We start from the raw sequence: 21,537 nt of genomic DNA, 5'->3' as shown, positions 1-21,537 counted from the left end.
TTGGGTGGAGAGATGTTTTATGGGTAGAAGAATGATCTGCTAATTTATCAGATTTTTTAAGCAATACAAAATACACTTGCTTCACAACCTAAAAATATTGCCAGAATCAAAGATTTGCTCATGTGCTCACATAGATGATTGGATGGAGCTGCAAATGGGTGGAGGGATTAATATGAGCACATTAAGGAGTGTGCAAAAGTTCAACTCATTTGGGTACTCCTAGCTAGTACTTCCTTCACAAAGCCTTCTGTTTGTCAGAAACTTTGAAAATTCATTAAGGAAGATTGGCTAGGCAAATAAATTTGAACTTGTGCATGGGGCAATTATTTGGACATATAAACATGCCCAAAAAGGTTGGGAGCCACTAGGAAAAATATAAATGACACTTCCTTCACAAAGTGCCATTTAGGGCAGAAAGGAAGAATAATTATTGGGGAATTATTTTTAAACTGGCCAAGGCAATGTTTAGGCATATTTGAGCTATATATGACCCAAAGGAATTATTAGAACTAGTCGTCAACCCATGCACCTGCACGGGCTAGCTTTCAACAATGCATTACTTAAACCCTTCGGAAAAAAGGTATGATGAATATAGCCTTATAGTTAAGTTGTTGAAAGTTTAATTTCTTCACACTACATTTTGTTTTGGAACACATGCATCACAGGATGCTTATTTCATTGTACAACAGATTCGACAAAAAATCTGTGTTTGCTTAGGCATCGTGAAGAAGAATCAATATTTATACAACTAATATAGCCTGAAAGATAATTATTAGAAAATGCTAGTTTGATTCACTTACTATTTCTCATATTATTATTTTTAGGGCGTTCTAGTTACGGATTTTTTATAAAGCATAGACTAATTGTATAAAATAATCATACCCAAAATATCCATGAACTTTGTTTTTTTAATAGCAACCCTGTCACAACGAAGCGCACAGGAAAACCAAAAGGTTAGAACAGAACGAACTTACACTTTGGTTCACATGGTACAAACTTGAAATGTTTTCCATGTTATAGTAGTATTTCTCCTTTTTTTTTATCCACTAAGGCATCATCTAACTTTAGCCAGTGTCTATGCTACGGAGTAATGGACCATTTGACCCTGCAGCAACTCATTTTATAATTGAAAGAGCATGTCCAACTGAGCTACCAAATTATCTTTCTCTCACAAAAGAGAAGCTACCAATTTGTCTGTTCCGTATTCCTCTTACCAAAGATGCAGCTGGAAGGTGATCCAAGTTGGTAACTAAAGAGTGCATGCGGTGATTATAATATATATAGACAATCTAAGATGCAATTTGACAACCGTTAGGACTGATTTTATTGAATTATTAATTAGAGAACGCTTATTATTCTACCACATAACAGGATAATAACCTACTTAAGAAAAGTGCCATGTCATTTTTATATGGAACGATGGCTCACATTTGTTCACTTCCCAATAAGTGAAAGTTCCGCATAAATTATAAAGCACATTGATATGTATTTGAAAATATAACTATAACCATGGGGTAAAATAGTATTAGATACTAAATGACAATGATAACCAAAATAACATGGTAAGTTTCTTCAACATAGTATTATTAATGAACGAAAAATAAAGTAGCTAGCAATATGTATATGAACCATGTCACACGTACAACCAAACAACTTAACAAACCTGAGCTTTACATCGATATTTTTGTCTTGACTAACACATGGTTTATTGATACATAATCAATCTATGTTTTCCAAGTGGAACTGAAGAAATATGGGAGGCGTTTGGTTCCACGTTGTATCGTTTTCGATTTTCAGTGTCGGGAAGCTTTGCCTCTGATATTTCCTCCAGAATACGCGTTTTGTTTGGTTCGGCCGCGAATGAATGCATAGCGGAGAGGATTCTGTATCCAGCCGTGATCGGACTGCATAGCGGAGAGGATTCTGTATCCAGCCGTGATCGGACGTTTTCGCAGAAGCGAAGTGAAGCCTGTATCCGATAGCACCGTAACACAAAACAGAAGGGCTGAACCAAACGACTTCTACTGTCTTCTGAAAGCGCTGTAATCAGAAGCGAGACTTTTCCACCCAAGCAAATGTGTCGATCGTACACAACATACGATACGATCAGTTTGCAGTTGATTATTGGATTCGTCCTCAGGCATGCCCAAACCTACACAGGAAAATCAGGGAAACATACATCAGTTTTGTTTCAGAAAATGGAAAGGCCTAATTACTAAATATATGCAAGAAAAATACCATATCAAATGTTTTTTCTACCCTACTCATATCAGGTATATTCGGTAGTGTACATTAAAACTTGATCGTATCGCAATGTTTCATGGGCACTGTAACTACTGAGACTATTTTGTCCAAAATCAACACTTGCTCACCATGAACTTCATAGTATTTCAACCTTATTAGATCAAAGTAACACATGGGGCGCTATACAAAATACTTCTAGATCTGAGAGTAGTAGGTTAGTGATTACCTTATCTGATGTCGGAGGGACTCGTATCAGATCCTAGAAGAGGACTCCACAAAAGTTGATGCTGGCGGCTGCATGAAATTGGCGTCCGCTGCTGCATAAGTTCTTAACATGCACACCATGGAGAGACGACGGAGAGGAAGAGACGGCTGGTCAACCTTCCACCTTCCTAATATCAATCGGAGGGGCCTGCCTTCATCATGGTTAGATCTGACGATAAAAATATTGAACCCAACCTGTGCCCTCTTAGGATTGACGTGAGAGGCACGAAACATATATACAACATTGTGATTTTGATTTTTAAAACCCTTCTCATAAGAAATGGTGCATTTAGGAATTTATTGAATAAAAAATTACAACTAAACCACAAAGGACTCAAAGGCGAAGTAGCTAATTCAACTCTTACAATTGACTTGACCCATTCCAAATGCATTGGAATTGAATATTATGATAAAAATGTGTTCTAAATAAAACTGCATCTGAATCTCAAAATCGTAGTATGAGCATAAAACATACCTCGATAGTTCTTTTTCCGTGCTCTGTCACATGACCTCGAAGTATTTAATAGCGCCATCCAATGTAGTGTTATACTGTGCACTGTGCAGAACATTGAACTGAAATGTGAAAAGTAAAGGAATGCTCAATGATGCCACTGTACATAGCAGATATTGTGAAATTATAGTGAAAATGGACATATTTATCAATTAGCAAAAGAACGTCATGCAATAAGGAAGAATATATAGTACATGGATTCGGGGGATTAGTGAATATGCTAGTTTAATAAAGTAGATACATATAATCATTTATGAGCACTTGTCCTCGCTTTAAGTGTGAAATACTGAGACATCATCTTTTGACTGTTGCGGCAAGCCTGCTTCATATAAATCCATCTCTTCTTTATCTTCTTACTTTAAGAAAATACCAGCAATAAGATGAAAGTGATAATTCTGTTTATGTCTCCGGAGTGGCAAATTTTCCAACGGAAGACATAATGCTGTGTTTTTGTTACCTAAACCATATTGCATATACTTTCTGATACTATCCTAAGAATTATAAGCCATGGTGTCAATGTGTTTTCTTCTTCTAAACCAAATTGCATCCTCTGCCCTGTGTGCAGCTTACAGATCAAAGCAGGTACTCTGCATCTAAACTTTAGCATATCATTTGCACCATAAATTTTTCCCCAAAATACTCGCCACTATGGACCTCAAAATCCCTAACCTGTCGGTGTGTGGCCATCTCCATCTCCATATGGCACCTTAAGCTTAGTTTGGGAGCTTAAGAAACAAAGACCACATGCATGGAGATCATGCTCAATATGTAAGCAACAAAGATTCTGTTGTAAATACTACGATTTTGTCTTCACATCCTTCAAATATACCAACTTATATTGTTGGAACCTCCACTCTCTAGCCCTAGCTCGCCTCTCCCTCTCGCTCTGCTCGCTCACAGCTGCCGTGGCTAGCTCACCGGAGAGAAGAAGTTCAGAGAGATTCAGAGAAACGGTGGACACAGAGTTTTTCCCGGCGCACGAACGCCCCCTTTTCTTCCTCGAGCACGAACTCGACTGTGTCAAACCATTACAACGTCACCAGGCGGCTTTATAGCCCCGAGCCGGCGCCCTGGGCACGCACCCACGCCTCCACTCGCCCGCGATCATCTCCGCGCTCTGCATGCTTTGACCGCGCACGCTACATACCAGCGCACGCCCGCGTCTCGCGGTGAGCATCAGCCCAACGCACCCCGATCGATCCGCGTGGCTCGCCAACGGCCCCTACACGCTACCCTGGTGCACGGACACGCCCGTGCACCCAACGCACGCACACACGCACGCCCTATTGCCCGGACCCGACGCGCCTAGCGAGCCCAGTGCGCGCCCATACCCGCACTCGACACGCCCGGCTCGTCAGCCATGGCTTATTCTCCCTTCATTCACGCCCTAAGCCGCGGCTCAGAGCAGCCCGGCGTCCTCAACGTCGCCGTCGACCAGCAGTGCACGCCCCGCGGCCGGCTCCTTCCGCAGCAGGGGGCACTCCCGCTTGAAGTGCTCTCTGACGCCGCACTTGTAGCACTTGCCGCGACGGTTGTCCCCGCTGCCTGATGCCGTGCTTGCCGCGCCGTCGTCATCGTCCTCTCCGCGGGCACCGCCTCGACGCCGCTCGCGCGCGCGCCACTGTGCTGCAGTGTACAGCGGCTGCCCATCCGCGCCCTCGCCGCCTGCCTGTCCTCGCCGCCGCAGCCGCTCGTCGAACGCCTTCAGGCGCCCAGAGCATCGTCGAACCGCAGCTCATCCAGGTTGCAGAACTGCTCCATGCCAGCGACCGCCGCGTACAGACGATCGGGCACACAGTCCAGCAGCTTCTTCACCATAGTTGTATCCTCCAGCGTCGCTCCGAGCCCTGCAAAACGCGCCGCCATCCCGCTGATCTTCCCCGCGAACGCGTCCAGCGACTCGTCGCTTGCCATGCGCAGGAGCTCCCACTCCCCGCGCAACGTGCCCAGTCGCGCCGCCCGCACGCGATCAGCTCCGACGAACCGCGCCTTCAGGCTGCTCCATATCTCCGCCGCGGTTTTCTTCGCGACCACCTGCAGCAGAAGGTCGTCGGCGAGCGCCCGGAGCAGGTAAGCCCTTGCCGGCTTGTCTTTCTTGGCGATCACCGCCGACGCCGCGTCCTCCGGCGGCACCACCGCCTCCCACAGCCCTGCGGCATCAAGGTCCGCCTCCACCTTGATGGCCCAGGTGGTGTAGTTGTCGCCCGTGAGCACCAGCGCCGCATGCGCCACCGTGCTGCCCGATCCGCCGGCGTACGACACGATGGACATCGCCGGCGAGCTCCCTCCTCCACGTGGCTCTGATGCCAATTGTTGGAACCTCCACTCTCTAGCCCTAGCTCGCCTCTCCCTCTCGCTCTGCTCGCTCAGAGCTGCCGTGGCTAGCTCACCGGAGAGAAGAAGAAGAAGTTCAGAGAGATTCAGAGAAACGGTGGACACAGAGTTTTTCCCGGCGCACGAACGCCCCCTTTTCTTCCTCGAGCACGAACTCGGCTGTGTCAAACCATTACAACGTCACCAGGCGGCTTTATAGCCCCGAGCCGGCGCCCTGGGCACGCACCCACGCCTCCACTCGCCCGCGATCATCTCCGCGCTCTGCATGCTCTGACCGCGCACGCTACATACCAGCGCACGGCCGCGTCTCGCGGTGAGCATCAGCCCAACGCACCCTGATCGACCCGCGTGGCTCGCCAACGGCCCCTACACGCTACCCTGGTGCACGGACACGCCCGTGCACCCAACGCACGCACACACGCACGCCCTACTGCCCGGACCCGACGCGCCCAGCGAGCCCAGTGCGCGCCCATACCCGCACTCGACACGCCCGGCTCGTCAGCCGTGGCTTATTCTCCCTTCATATATAACTATTCACATACAATAGCAGTGTACTGATTGAAACCTTATTTCCCAGTGTCCTCTAATTACAACTAATTGCATGGAGTAACTGTCAGATTTTTTTATTAACTTCAAATTCCTTTGTCATGTGAACATAATGAACTACAGAGTATTAATCGGATGGTGAAAAACTAATAGATAAGATGCTGCTTTGCAGCCATTGTTAGCTACTTAAAACAACTGTAATCGGATAAGATGCTGCTTTGCAGCCATTGATCATTGCAGCGAGCAACTCTTTGGACATCGCATAAAAAAGACCAGATCGTCCACCTAGGGAAAGCCTAAACACCATAGGGACGACCAGTTTGCTAGACCTGGCTACAGTGACAGCATGGAAAGGGTAAGATTCTCTATAGGAGGATGTAATCTCAGACTGAAATCATCTAGCTGCTCATGAAAAAGACGACGGACGCGTCACAATAGCGACCCGAGAAGCAAAAGAAGGGGGCATAGACGGCACGGAGAAGAGGAGGATGCAGGGGAGACTCTTGCCGAGGGTTTGGACTCAAGGCGGCAGGAGAGATTCTTGGGTTAGGACTCTATAGACGCTAGAGACGTGGAGCTAATAAGAAAGATAAAAAAAGGTTAAGGTGGAGATTGATGGCCGGTCAGATTAGTAACGCACAACAAATAATCAGCAACTATAAGGTTTAGATCTGAACCGTAACATTGCTTAGGCTCGACTTTCAGATTTGTAAAAATCAAACGCTATGTCATATCAAGCAGCTTTGAAGCCGCACTACTGATCACATCCTCAAGTGGTCCTCAAAAATCATGAGTGGACATCTTCGCTCATAGTCATAGGTGCAATAGTATTTATTCAGTGAATTAACATGCTTTTGCCAAAAGATGCTAATCATCCATGTGACCATGACTCTGCAGCATAAACGGATGAAGCATCAATTAATAATAAATACTTGGACGGGGAATGAATTACTCCTGGGAATTAGCAGTTTTGCAGACATTTTCTCGGCAAAAAGTTTAAGCTCACATTCTGCATATTAAATTGTAGTACACTGGGCAACAGAAAGCAATTCATTGTGTATTATTCATCACCTAAACATTTTTTCAAAGCTAACTGAACCACAAACTATAACAAAATTATATTGTCCTCTTCCAAATTCAATCCAATCGACAACTCTCGACTGTTAGTCCTAATTTAAGCAGCTGGTAACAAACAAACTAAACCATCATGATTTGAAAAAACAGAACTATGTAAGTGACCATTGCAAAGCCAAATGATAGTAGTATTGACCTATTTCCTTGGCAAACCCAAGTTCGTGTGTGCAGGAGAGGATATTCTGACCATTAACATGGCAATCTAATGGCACTCCACCTAGCACACCCACGAATCCATTCCACCCAAGTTCCATGAAAGAACTTCTGGAAAAAATTACCTTGCTGGGTAGCCGACTGAAAACACCCGAATTTGCTAAGCGGAGCGTGATCTTCTCCAGGTACTTCCGCGCCACGGTGGTCCGATGTGTGAAGGGGCACAACAGGGTCACTGCAGGAGAGGAGAGCGCCATGTGTGGCAGTAACTACGGACGTGATGTTCGATGGGGAGAGGAAGAATAGGAGGTGGGCACAGATCGACAAATAGGTGACAGTCCGCCTCACCTGTGTTCCCTCGACCAGCCACATGGCCACCACGCGAACGGAAGCATAGAGGCCACCCCGTATTGGTCAAAGACAGAAGACCAAAGGGAGAGATGGTTCACGATGGCGGTGGGATGCGGCAGGCAGCAACGGCGGATGGGGCAGGGAGCGACGGCAATGGCTGTTGAGCAGGGCGGCGGCGCAATCCATGGCGCGAAGTGTGGGATGGTTGGGGTCAGGAGGTTAGGGATAAGGATGACGGCTTCTATTTTACAGCCGTGAAGGGCTATGGGCCTTAATTTAGAGTTTTTTTTGCCGGAACTAAGCACATAATTAAGCAAAAAATTATGGGTCAATCTCCACCGTAATAATTCGGTCCCACGGGATAAACGGTCAGTACATTCTAATTAATGTGGTAATTCTTAGGGAGTCACTAATTAGTATAGTTATAGATAGATAGATAAATAAATTGATTAATTGAGAATTTTTGGATGGACAAAAATATAGGAAGCTTCACAACCTAGAGCAGATAGGGTCATTCCTTTAATAGGAAAAGGAATTTTCCCTAGAGAAGAATTTTACGGTTTGGTCAAGAAGTGAAGTGACATGATCTTGGCAAGGTTTTGAGAATGATGAGGGGAAATGAGGATGATTTCCCAGGTGGCAAGGCCACAGAACCACACCAAAAGAAAAACAGAGCAAAAACCAAATAAATCAAAAGAAAAAGAAAAGGGCCAAAATCCAGGCTGTTACAACTCTTACCCCCTTAAAGAAATCTCGTCCTCGAGATTCGATTGCTCAGGGAACAAGTATGACTTGAGGACACCGTTTCCAACTCGGGTATCCCCTTTTCCTTTATTTATTGTTCCCCAAGAATTTCAGATGATCAACTTACCTTGCTCTGGGGTGGCTTGCTTCACCTTTCCCCAAATTCTGACAGGTTTTTGCTCACATTCCAAATCCTTTTACTGACGTGAATTTTCTCATATCTGCGGTGATGTCCACTGGATCTGAGCATAAATTTTCTTTTGATCATGAAAACCTTTTTACTTCTGTCATGTGGTTGCTTCAAATACATGCAGGCCTTCTGGTTTCAATAAATGCTGAGAATTATCATGGTCATCTTCTGACAGGATCTGACGGCTCATAGGTGGCACTGATTTATCTTGATTTATTTCCTTGGCTCGAGCATGAGATATGTACCAAAGATTTGACTGCCTTCTGTCGTGAGCAATATAATGGTGTATGGAGTTATAGCTGTGTCATACCTCATTTATTAACATCTTGAGACTGGTCCGACAGGGGCTGACGGACAATTGCTTTTTCTGACAGACTAACCATGTACTTGATTCCGTCGGTGAGTATACCGGGTCTGAGCTGATTGTTCGGCTTTTGATTTTTCTCATGTGGTCGATATACCCATTTGTGGTAATAGGCTGTTATATGCTTTAACACTGCTGCTGAGGTCAGGCTGCTGAGCTTGCGAAGGACTCTTGGATTTGACAGAACAGACTTGGATATTCCACACTAACCATGTCAAATGGGTCAGCAGGATATGAAAATCCTTGTAAATAGGGTAGGCCGCTGAGGGAATGACATAGTGGATCCATATGGGATTATGGCCTCCAACTGACTTGGGTATCTGGACCCTGATGGTCGCGCAAAAATTATCATACCTTTGATGTCAGTCTCATCCTTTTTACAGTCATGATTTGTTTTATCAGGATACCTTCTTGAAATAACTTGGTCACACCTGTCCTTGATTCTTCGTATGACCATGGATATGATTAATGCATTATTCCTTGTGCTTGTTTTCTGACCTGGGTCCGCACACATATGACATATATCCGGGGTTTGTAGCTGTACGGAGCTCATTACTGAGGCCAATCATACCAAAAAGGTGACAAGGTTTTATGATATCTCCTTGTCCGTTGCGGGAATAATGACCTTGGTATCCATTGTCATGACTGTTGAGGCTGAGATGTCATCCCCAGATCTTGTTGATCCTTGTAATTCATGAGATGTGTCTCTGCTTATTTTCCATTGCCTGACTCGTGAGGTTGTTTAATCCTTACTTTTCTTAGGTATATCTACTGGATCACTGTCGCATCTCGTATGCGTGACTGATATGACTGGGGATGCATGCTCACCATATATAAGAAGGATATGCCACCGAACACTCGATCCTTGCGGTAGGCATATGTTTTGACTGAATTGTACCTCTGACAAAAATTATTGCAAGTCTGATTCTTGAGCGGTACTGCCATACATTTGCAACTCATCATATAATCTCTGAGGATGGTGCAATATTGTGGTACTGGCACGAACTGGGTGACTTACGAGAGAAGCCATCTGAGTAGCTTGCTAGGGAAGACTTGTTAACTTCTGCTCAAATCTTTTGTTTGGGTATCATGCAGAAGAAGGCTCTATAGCTTACACACGAAGCTTGCTCTGATTTATGTGCTGGAGAAGCCCGCGTTCCGTACTTGAGAAGCTTCTCCTCGGGTTTGCTTGTTGAGAAATTTTCATTTTTCGTCTGTCAGAAGCTTTTACCGAGGTATCTTTGTTGGGGAACGTAGTAATTTCAAAAAATTTCCTACGCACACGCAAGATCATAGTGATGTATAGCAACGAGAAGGGGAGTGTATCTTCATACCCTTGAAGATCGCTAAGCGGAAGCGTTTATCAACGCGGTTGATGTAGTCGTACGTCTTCACGATCCGACCGATCCAAGTACCGAACGCACGGCACCTCCGAGTTCTGCACACGTTCAGCTCGATGACGTCCTCGCCTTCTCGATCCAGCAAGACGGGCGAGGTAGTAGATGAGTTCCGGCAGCACGACGGCGTGGTGACGGTGTTGGTGAAGAACAATCTCCGCAGGGCTTCGCCTAAGCACTACGGAAACTATGACGGAGGCCAAACTAGAGGGGACGGGGTTGCCGGCACACGGCTTGGTGTTTCTTGATGTGTCTTTGGTGCTAGCCCTACCCCTCTATTTATATGTTGAGCCCTGGGGTCGAAACTTGGAGTAAAAGCCTCCTCAAAGTCGGTTTTGCCCGAAAGGCAAGAGTCCTACACGGACTCCAGGGCTAGACGCCAGGGTTCCCGGCGTCTACCCCTAGACGCCAGGGTTCCTGGCGTCTAGCCTCTGGTCTCCGCAAAACTTCCTTTTGCACTTTCCATAAGCCTTGTGGGCTTTCCCCTTTGGCCCAAATAACGTGTTCTCGTACCCAAACATTTCGGGAAACATCCGGAACCTCTTCCGGTGAATTCCGGAACCCTTCCGGAGATCAAACACTATTATTCCATATATCAAACTTTATCTCCGGACCATTCCGGAGTTCCTCGTCATGTCCATTATCTCATCCGGGACTCCGAACAACATTCGGTTACCAACATGCATAACTCATATAATACTATATTGTCAACGAAACGTTAAGCGTGCGGACCCTACGGGTTCAAGAACTATGTAGACATGACCTAAAACCATTCTCGGTCAATAACCAATAGCGGGACCTGGATGCCCATATTGGTTCCTACATATTCTACGAAGATCTTTATCGGTCAAACCGCATAACAACATACTTTGTTCCCTTTGTCATCGGTATGTTACTTGCCCGAGATTTGATCGTCGGTATCCAATACCTAGTTCAATCTCGTTATCGGCAAGTCTCTTTACTCGTTCCGTAATACGTCATCTCATAACTAACTCATTAGTTACATGCTTGCAAGGCTTAGGTGATGAGTATTACCGAGAGGGCCCAGAGATACCTCTCCGACAATCGGAGTGACAAAACCTAATCTCGAATTATGCTAACTCAACATGTACCTTCGGAAACACCTGTAGTACTCCTTTATAATCACCCAGTTACGTTGTGACGTTTGGTAGTACCCAAAGTGTTCTTCCGGTAAACGGGAGTTACACAATTCTCATAGTTACAGGAACATGTATAAGTCATGAAGGAAGCATTAGCAGAATACTAAACGATCAAGTGCTAAGCTAACGGGATGGGTCATGTCAATCACATCATTCTCCTAATGATGTGATCCCATTAATCAAATGACAACACATGTCTATGGTTAGGAAACACAACCATCTTTGATTAATGAGCTAGTCAAGTAGAGGCATACTAGTGACTATATGTTTGTCTATGTATTCACACATGTATCATGTTTCCGGTTAATACAATTCTAGCATGAATAATAAACATTTATCATGATATGAGGAAATAAATAATAACTTTATTATTGCCTCTAGGGCATATTTCCTTCAGTCTCCCACTTGCACTAGAGTCAATAATCTAGATTACACAGTAATGATTCTAACACCCATGGAGTCTTGGTGCTGATCATGTTTTGCTCGTGAGAGAGGCTTAGTCAACGGGTCCGCAACATTCAGATCCGTATGTATCTTGCAAATCTCTATGTCTCCCACTTGGACTTGGTCCCGAATGGAATTGAAGCGTCTCTTGATGTGCTTGGTCCTCTTGTGAAATCTGGATTCCTTTGCCAAGGCAATTGCACCAGTATTGTCACAGAAGATCTTCATTGGTCCCGATGCACTAGGTATGACACCTAGATCGGAAATGAACTCCTTCATCCAGACTCGTTCATTTGCTGCTTCAGAAGCAGCTATGTACTCCGCTTCACATGTAGATCCTGCTACGACGCTTTGTTTAGAACTGCACCAACTTACAGCTCCACCGTTTAATATAAACATGTATCCGGTCTGCGATTTAGAATCGTCCGGATCAGTGTCAAAGCTTGCATCGACGTAACCATTTATGACTAGCTCTTTGTCACCTCCATATACGAGAAACATATCCTTAGTCCTTTTCAGGTATTTCAGGATGTTCTTGACCGCTGTCCAGTGATCCACTCCTGGATTACTTTGGTACCTACCTGCCAAGCTTATTGCTAAGCATACGTCAGGTCTGGTACACAGCACTGCATACATGATAGAGCCTATGGCTGAAGCATAGGGAACATCTTTCATTTTCTCTCTATCTTCTGCTGTGGTCGGGCATTGAGTTTGACTCAACTTCACACCTTGTAGCACAGGCAAGAATCCTTTCTTTTCCTGATCTATTTTGAACTTTTTCAAAATTTTGTCAAGGTATGTGCTTTGTGAAAGTCCTATTAAGCGTCTTGATCTATCTCTATAGATCTTGATGCCTAATATTTAAGCAGCTTCACCGAGGTCTTTCATTGAAAAACTTTTATTCAAGTATCCCTTTATGCTATCCAGAAATTCTATATCATTTCCAATTAATAATATGTCATCAACATATAATATTAGAAATGCTACAGAGCTCCCACTCACTTTCTTGTAAATACAGGCTTCTCCAAAAGTCTGTATAAAACCATATGCTTTGATCACACTGTCAAAGCGTTTATTCCAACTCCGAGATGCTTGCACCAGTCCATAGATGGAACGCTGGAGTTTGCACACTTTGTCAGCACCTTTTGGATCAACAAAACCTTCAGGTTGCATCATATACAACTCTTCTTCTAGAAATCCATTCAAGAATGCAGTCTTGACATCCATTTGCCAAATTTCATAATCATGAAATGCAGCAATAGCCAACATGATTCGGACAGACTTAAGCATCGCTACGGGTGAGAAAGTCTCATCGTAGTCAACCCCTTGAACTTGTCGAAAACCTTTTGCAACAAGTCGAGCTTTGTAGACAGTAACATTGCCATCAGCGTCAGTCTTCTTATTAAAGATCCATTTATTCTCAATGGCTTGCCGATCATTGGGCAAGTCAACCAAAGTCCATACTTTGTTTTCATACATAGATCCTATCTCAGATTTCATGGCCTCTAGCCATTTTGCGGAATCTAGGCTCATCATCGCTTCCTCATAGTTCGTAGGTTCATCATGGTCAAGTAACATGACTTCCAGAATAGGATTTCCATACCACTCTGGAGCGGATCTTACTCTGGTAGACCTACGAGGTTCAGTAGAAACTTGATCCGAAGTTTCATGATCAATATCATTAGCTTCCTCACTAATTGGTGTAGTCGTCACAGGAACCGGTTCTTGTGATGAACTACTTTCCAATAAGGGAGTAGATACAGTTATCTCATCAAGTTCTACTTTCCTCCCACTCACTTCTTTCGAGAGAAACTCCTTCTCTAGAAAGGATCCGAATTTAGCAACGAAAATCTTGCCCTCAGATCTGTGATAGAAGGTGTACCCAATAGTCTCCTTTGGGTATCCTATGAAGACACATTTCTCCGATTTAGGTTCGAGCTTATCTGGTTGAAGTTTCTTCACATAAGCATCGCAGCCCCAAACTTTGAGAAACGACAACTTTGGTTTCTTGCCAAACCACAGTTCATAAGGTGTCGTCTCAACGGATTTTGATGGTGCCCTATTTAACATGAATGCGGCTGTCTCTAAAGCATAACCCCAAAACGATAGCGGTAAATCGGTAAGAGACATCATAGATCGCACCATATCAAGTAAAGTACGATTACGACGTTCGGACACACCATTTCTTTGTGGTGTTCCAGGTGGCGTGAGTTGCGAAATTATTCCACATTGTTTCAAATGTAAACCAAACTCGTAACTCAAATATTCTCCTCCACGATCAGATCGTAGAAACTTTATTTTCTTGTTACGATGATTTTCTACTTCACTCTGAAATTCTTTGAACTTTTCAAATGTTTCAGACTTGTGCTTCATCAAGTAGATATACCCATATCTGCTCAAATCATCTGTGAAGGTGAGAAAATAACGATATCCGCCACGAGCCTCAACATTCATCGGGCCACATACATCTGTATGTATGATTTCCAACAAGTCTGATGCTCTCTCCATAGATCCGGAGAACGGTGTTTTGGTCATCTTGCCCATGAGGCATGGTTCGCAAGTACCAAGTGATTCATAATCAAGTGATTCCAGAAGTCCATCAGTATGGAGTTTCTTCATGCGCTTTACACCGATATGACCTAAACGGCAGTGCCACAAATATGTTGCACTATCATTATCAACTCTGCATCTTTTGGTTTCAACATTATGAATATGTGTATCACTACTATCGAGATTCAATAAAAATAGACCACTCTTCAAGGGTGCATGACCATAAAAGATATTACTCATATAAATAGAACAACCATTATTCTCTGATTTAAATGAATAACCGTCTCGCATCAAACAAGATCCAGATATAATGTTCATGCTCAACGCAGGCACCAAATAACAATTATTCAGGTCTAAAACTAATCCCGATGGTAGATGTAGAGGTAGCGTGCCGACCGCGATCACATCGACTTTGGAACCATTTCCCACGCGCATCGTCACCTCGTCCTTAGCTAATCTTCGCTTAATCCGTAGTCCCTGTTTCGAGTTGCAAATGTTAGCAACAGAACCAGTATCAAATACCCAGGTACTACTGCGAGCATTAGTAAGGTACACATCAATAACATGTATATCACATATACCTTTGTTCACTTTGCCATCCTTCTTATCCGCCAAATACTTAGGGCAGTTCCGCTTCCAGTGTCCAGTCTGCTTGCAGTAGAAGCACTCAGTTTCAGGCTTAGGTCCAGACTTGGGTTTCTTCTCTTGAGCAGCAACTTGTTTGCTGTTCTTTTTGAAGTTCCCCTTCTTCTTCCCTTTGCCCTTCTTCTTGAAACTAGTGGTCTTGTTGACCATCAACACTTGATGCTCCTTCTTGATTTCTACCTCCGCGGCTTTTAGCATCGCGAAGAGCTCGGGAATAGTCTTGTTCATCCCTTGCATATTATAGTTCATCACAAAGCTCTTGTAGCTCAGTGGCAGTGATTGGAGAATTCTGTCAATGACGCTATCATCCGGAAGATTAACTCCCAGTTGAATCAAGTGATTATTATACCCAGACATTTTGAGTATATGCTCACTGACAGAACTGTTCTCCTCCATCTTGCAGCTGTAGAACTTATTGGAGACTTCATATCTCTCAATCCGGGCATTTGCTTGAAATATTAACTTCAACTATTGGAACATCTCATATGCTCCATGACGTTCAAAACGTCGTTGAAGACCCGGTTCTAAGCCGTAAAGCATGGCACACTGAACTATAGAGTAGTCATCAGCTTTGCTCTGCCAGACGTTCTTAACGTTGTCAGTTGCATCAGCAGCAGGCCTGGCACCCAGCGGTGCTTCCAGGACGTAACTTTTCTGTGTAGCAATGAGGATAATCCTCAGGTTACGGACCCAGTCCGTGTAATTGCTACCATCATCTTTCAACTTTGCTTTCTCAAGGAACGCATTAAAATTCAACGGAACAACAGCACGAGCCATCTATCTACAAACAAACATAGACAAGCAAAATACTATCAGGTACTAAGTTCATGATAAATTTAAGTTCAATTAATCATATTACTTAAGAACTCCCACTTAGACAGACATCTCTCTAGTCATCTAAGTGATCACGTGATCCAAATCAACTAAACCATGTCCGATCATCACGTGAGATGGAGTAGTTTCAATGGTGAACATCTCTATGTTGATCATATCTACTATATGATTCACGCTTGACCTTTCGGTCTCCGTGTTCCGAGGCCATATCTGTATATGCTAGGCTCGTCAAGTATAACCTGAGTATTCCGCGTGTGCAACTGTTTTGCACCCGTTGTATTTGAACGTAGAGCCTATCACACCCGATCATCACGTGGTGTCTCAGCACGAAGAACTTTCGCAACGGTGCATACTCAGGGAGAACACTTCTTGATAATTAGTGAGAGATCATCTTAAAATGCTACCGTCAATCAAAGCAAGATAAGATGCATAAAGGATAAACATCACATGCAATCAATATAAGTGATATGATATGGCCATCATCATCTTGTGCTTGTGATCTCCATCTTCGAAGCACCGTCGTGATCACCATCGTCACCGGTGCGACACCTTGATCTCCATCGTAGCATCGTTGTCGTTTACGCCATCTATTGCTTCTACGACTATCGCTACCGCTTAGTGATAAAGTAAAGCAATTACAGGGCGTTTGCATTTCATACAATAAAGCGACAACCATATGGCTCCTGCCAGTTGCCGATAACTTCGGTTACAAAAACATGATCATCTCATACAATAAAATATAGCATCACGTCTTGGCCATATCACATCACAACATGCCCTGCAAAAACAAGTTAGACGTCCTCTACTTTGTTGTTGCAAATTTTACGTGGCTGCTACGGGCTTAGCAAGAAATGTTCTTACCTACGCATCAAAACCACAACGATAGTTTGTCAAATAGACTCCGTTTTAACCTTCACAAGGACCGGGCGTAGCCACACTCGGTTCAACTAAAGTGAGAGAGACAGACACCCGCCAGCCACCTTTAAGCACGAGTGCTCGTAACGGTGAAACCAGTCTCGCGTAAGCGTACGCGTAATGTCGGTCCGGGCCGCTTCATCTCACAATACCGCTGAACCAAAGTATGACATGCTGGTAGGCAGTATGACTTATATCGTCCACAACTCACTTGTGTTCTACTCGTGCATATAACATCAACGCATAAAACCTAGGCTCGGATGCCACTGTTGGGGAACGTAGTAATTTCAAAAAATTTCCTACGCACACGCAAGATCATAGTGATGTATAGCAACGAGAAGGGGAGTGTATCTTCATACCCTTGAAGATCGCTAAGCGGAAGCGTTTATCAACGCGGTTGATGTAGTCGTATGTCTTCACGATCCGACCGATCCAAGTACCGAACGCACGGCACCTCCGAGTTCTGCACACGTTCAGCTCGATGACGTCCTCGCCTTCTCGATCCAGCAAGACGGGCAAGGTAGTAGATGAGTTCCGGCAGCACGACGGCGTGGTGACGGTGTTGGTGAAGAACAATCTCCGTAGGGCTTCGCCTAAGCACTACGGAAACTATGACGGAGGCCAAACTAGAGGGGACGGGGTTGCCGGCACACGGCTTGGTGTTTCTTGATGTGTCTTTGGTGCTAGCCCTACCCCTCTATTTATATGTTGAGCCCTGGGGTCGAAACTTGGAGTAAAAGCCTCCTCAAAGTCGGTTTTGCCCGAAAGGCAAGAGTCCTACACGGACTCCAGGGCTAGACGCCAGGGTTCCCGGCGTCTACCCCTAGACGCCAGGGTTCCTGGCGTCTAGCCTCTGGTCTCCGCAAAACTTCCTTTTGCACTTTCCATAAGCCTTGTGGGCTTTCCCCTTTGGCCCAAATAACGTGTTCTCGTACCCAAACATTTCGGGAAACATCCGGAACCTCTTCCGTTGAATTCCGGAACCCTTCCGGAGATCAAACACTATTATTCCATATATCAAACTTTATCTCCGGACCATTCTGGAGTTCCTCGTCATGTCCATGATCTCATCCGGGACTCTGAACAACATTCGGTTACCAACATGCATAACTCATATAATACTATATTGTCAACGAAACGTTAAGCGTGCGGACCCTACGGGTTCGAGAACTATGTAGACATGACCTAAAACCATTCTCGGTCAATAACCAATAGCGGGACCTGGATGCCCATATTGGTTCCTACATATTCTACGAAGATCTTTATCGGTCAAACCGCATAACAACATACTTTGTTCCCTTTGTCATCGGTATGTTACTTGCCCGAGATTTGATCGTCGGTATCCAATACCTAGTTCAATCTCGTTATCGGCAAGTCTCTTTACTCGTTCCGTAATACGTCATCTCATAACTAACTCATTAGTTACATGCTTGCAAGGCTTAGGTGATGAGTATTACCGAGAGGGCCCAGAGATACCTCTCCGACAATCGGAGTGACAAAACCTAATCTCAAATTATGCTAACTCAACATGTACCTTCGAAAACACCTGTAGTACTCCTTTATAATCACCCAGTTACGTTGTGACGTTTGGTAGTACCCAAAGTGTTCTTCCGGTAAACGGGAGTTACACAATTCTCATAGTTACAGGAACATGTATAAGTCATGAAGGAAGCATTAGCAGAATACTAAACGATCAAGTGCTAAGCTAACGGGATGGGTCATGTCAATCACATCATTCTCCTAATGATGTGATCCCATTAATCAAATGACAACACATGTCTATGGTTAGGAAACACAACCATCTTTGATTAATCAGCTAGTCAAGTAGAGGCATACTAGTGACTATATGTTTGTCTATGTATTCACACATGTATCATGTTTCCGGTTAATACAATTATAGCATGAATAATAAACATTTATCATGATATGAGGAAATAAATAATAACTTTATTATTGCCTCTAGGGCATATTTCCTTCAATCTTGCTGTGAAAGACTGGGTATCATGGGCCGAAAATTGTTCACATATCATGCTGAGGAAAAATTGAGGAGACTTATATCATAAATTTCTCCCGATAGCGTGTGGAAGAATACTGGGTTTCTTATATCCAAAACTTCATTCTGATATACGGACTGGAATCCATACACACGCCCATAATATTCTGAGGCGGATTATTTGCACGGGAAATATGGTTTGGCTGTCTTCCTTGAGCATATCACATTCTGGCTTTATTTCGGATGGTAACATATTTCAAGCATCATGCATTGCTGAGCCAAAACTTTGTTTATGATCCATACCTCTGTCTGAAAATATACCGTTGATCTTGTACCTGACTTGTCTTTTGCTGGCTGGATCATAACTGCTGTGAGGATTTTGCACTGAAGGGGACTCGATGCTGATAATCAATCCAATACACCATTGGTATTCTAAGCAGATATTAATGTCATAATGCAGTTAACTGGGTAGACCATAATATTTAGCTAAGCTTCTTCCAACCATTTGAAATCCTTATTACTTCTTTGAGGCCAGTGTCAGTTGATGAGCAACTCTTTATAGGGGAAAAATAATGTAACCCCGGGGCCCAAAAAGAAAGAAGCAAAAGAAAACTCAACTAAACAAAAGCACACAACAACAATCAATTCACACACAAACAATGTCACATATTACTGCTAGTCACACAATATGCATGCCTACTTAAGCACACAAATCTCGCGGGATCTCCGGTTCTACGATCTAGCATGCTGTGATGATGTGCACGAGGACGAATAAATGTGTGGAGGAATTGGTGTAAACATTGCTACACCAAGTGCTAGCTTAGCCAGGTGGCAACCTAAACTAGCTCGTAGGTGAGGACGCACTCGGTAATCATGTAGTGGGACACGAAGGTCGCAACCACATTATCATCAAGCGGACGGAAAAAGATCCGTACTCGTCCAAGAAATGGGATTGCGGGGAAAAACTGAGGCTGCTGACATTGCCCTTCCTTGATTACTAAGATCATTAAGGGTTGCCAACACAACAAAATAAAAGAACGATCCGGATAGAAGCATGTCCATCACCGAATGATAGGTGGGGCTGAGAGAAAGACATCGGCGCGATACCTGAGCACCATTTTTGCAAACAGTGTCGGGATCACTTGGCATCACTCTGCTGGGACAAAGATGACACCAAACATCGAAAGAAAAAGGAAGTGGAGGAATGCAGAGGTTGAGCTGCAGTGGATCCGAACCGATGCCAGCTACACTCACCAGATAAACCGTTAGTAACCAATAATAAGGCTATATGCATGCCATGCAACAAACAAATGCAATCATCAAGCCAGACTCTATACTACCGATTTCTACCGCTCGCGCTGACTAGGGCGTCCTATAGCCAGACCTGCTCTGATACCAAGCCTGTGGCACCCCGGCTCAGAGAAACCGAAACGCCCCGTATTCCAGCCCAGAGATCGAGGAGAAGTCTCTAGAATACGACACTGCTTGACATAGAACAAATCAGCTCTTATTACAAGAATAATAATACAAAGGTCTGATGTTACAAAGGTTCACATCAGCACGGCAACACTACGCCTGTGATACTACACTTGCTCTATGCTAGCAGCGGAACAACTCGAAGCAGCGGAACAACGATGAAGGCGGTGAACTCCACTCCGCAAGGATTCTGGCTGGAATGCTTATCCTAGCTCGCACGAATAGAAACCACGACAAGCAAGCAATCAAATCCGGTATGACCTGCAAACTGGCATGACACGCCAGGTCAGTACATTGAATGTACTTGCAAGCTCACAATAACCAGAAGCATTCAAGACAGACAACAGCATGGCAATTACAGGTAAAACAGGAATTATCATGAGATCATCAGAATAACATGGCATGACCAACATAACTATGGTACAGCTAGAACAATATGAGCATGACATGATGATACTAGCATGCATCATGATGACACTACATGCACCACTTATTCTGCTCGGGTTACCTGGTAACGTCACATGCATCACTTACCAACCTCGGACATCACACGATCATCTCAGGATCAAATCAAGCTTGGTATAAACAATACCGTAGCGATCATTAAATGACCACAAGGAGCTTGATCTTTACCCACGATTCTCGCACAACATCACGAATATCCAACAACTCGGTATCCTCAATACCACGGTGATCTTTCCGGCGATCACAACCGCGACCAACACTTGGTCCCAAACGGTGATCCTTACGGCGAGCACCACCACGACCAATATTTGGCCTCAACCGTGATCCTTACGGCGATCACAACCACGACCAATATTTGGCCTCAAATCATGATCCTTACGGCGATCACAACCACGACCAACACTTGGCCTCAGACTGTGATCCTTACGGCGATCACAACCAACTTATCTCATCATCGAACCGGGGTTGTTATTAAGCACATTATTCTTATTACTGTTGACTCATAGTGTGACCGAAACGAACTGGGCCCTTATCCGCGGCCGCGGCTATTGATAGATTTAATATACACACTGTAGAGGTTAGTACACTGTACCCACACTACGGAACCCATGGCCTCGCACTCCCATTCGGGTGGACCAACGGCGTTCCTACAAAACCATCCTACTGCCATGACACTCTCCCGGCCACTCCGACTTACTCCCCACTGGGCTAAGTCATGGGTGGCCCCGTGTCTACCAAAGACACAACGACCACCGGCGTGGCCAAAACAATAAACGATCCCAAATGGTGACCCGCCGGCTATAACAACTACGGGCACACAAGG

General features: G+C 44.5%; 1 long non-coding RNA gene across 2 annotated transcripts; it reads right to left on the bottom strand.

Moving 5' to 3' along the window:
- Positions 1 to 1,555: 1,555 nt before the first annotated feature.
- On the bottom strand, positions 1,556 to 7,778 carry LOC123158579 (uncharacterized). Of its 2 annotated transcripts, XR_006479350.1 has the most exons (5): positions 7,535 to 7,778; positions 7,312 to 7,421; positions 2,984 to 3,081; positions 2,471 to 2,656; positions 1,556 to 2,152 (listed from the first exon to the last, which is right to left on the bottom strand). It is a non-coding gene; the product is annotated as an uncharacterized lncRNA (long non-coding RNA). The 2 variants fall into 2 exon arrangements; XR_006479349.1 differs by having other exon boundaries at positions 2,471 to 3,081.
- Between the last annotated feature and the right edge of the window lie 13,759 nt (positions 7,779 to 21,537).

This window comes from Triticum aestivum, chromosome 7B, assembly GCF_018294505.1.
Source record: "Triticum aestivum cultivar Chinese Spring chromosome 7B, IWGSC CS RefSeq v2.1, whole genome shotgun sequence".
NCBI lineage: Eukaryota > Viridiplantae > Streptophyta > Magnoliopsida > Poales > Poaceae > Triticum > Triticum aestivum.
Note: the sequence above shows the minus strand (reverse complement) of the source record. Positions and strands in the feature narration are given on the sequence as shown.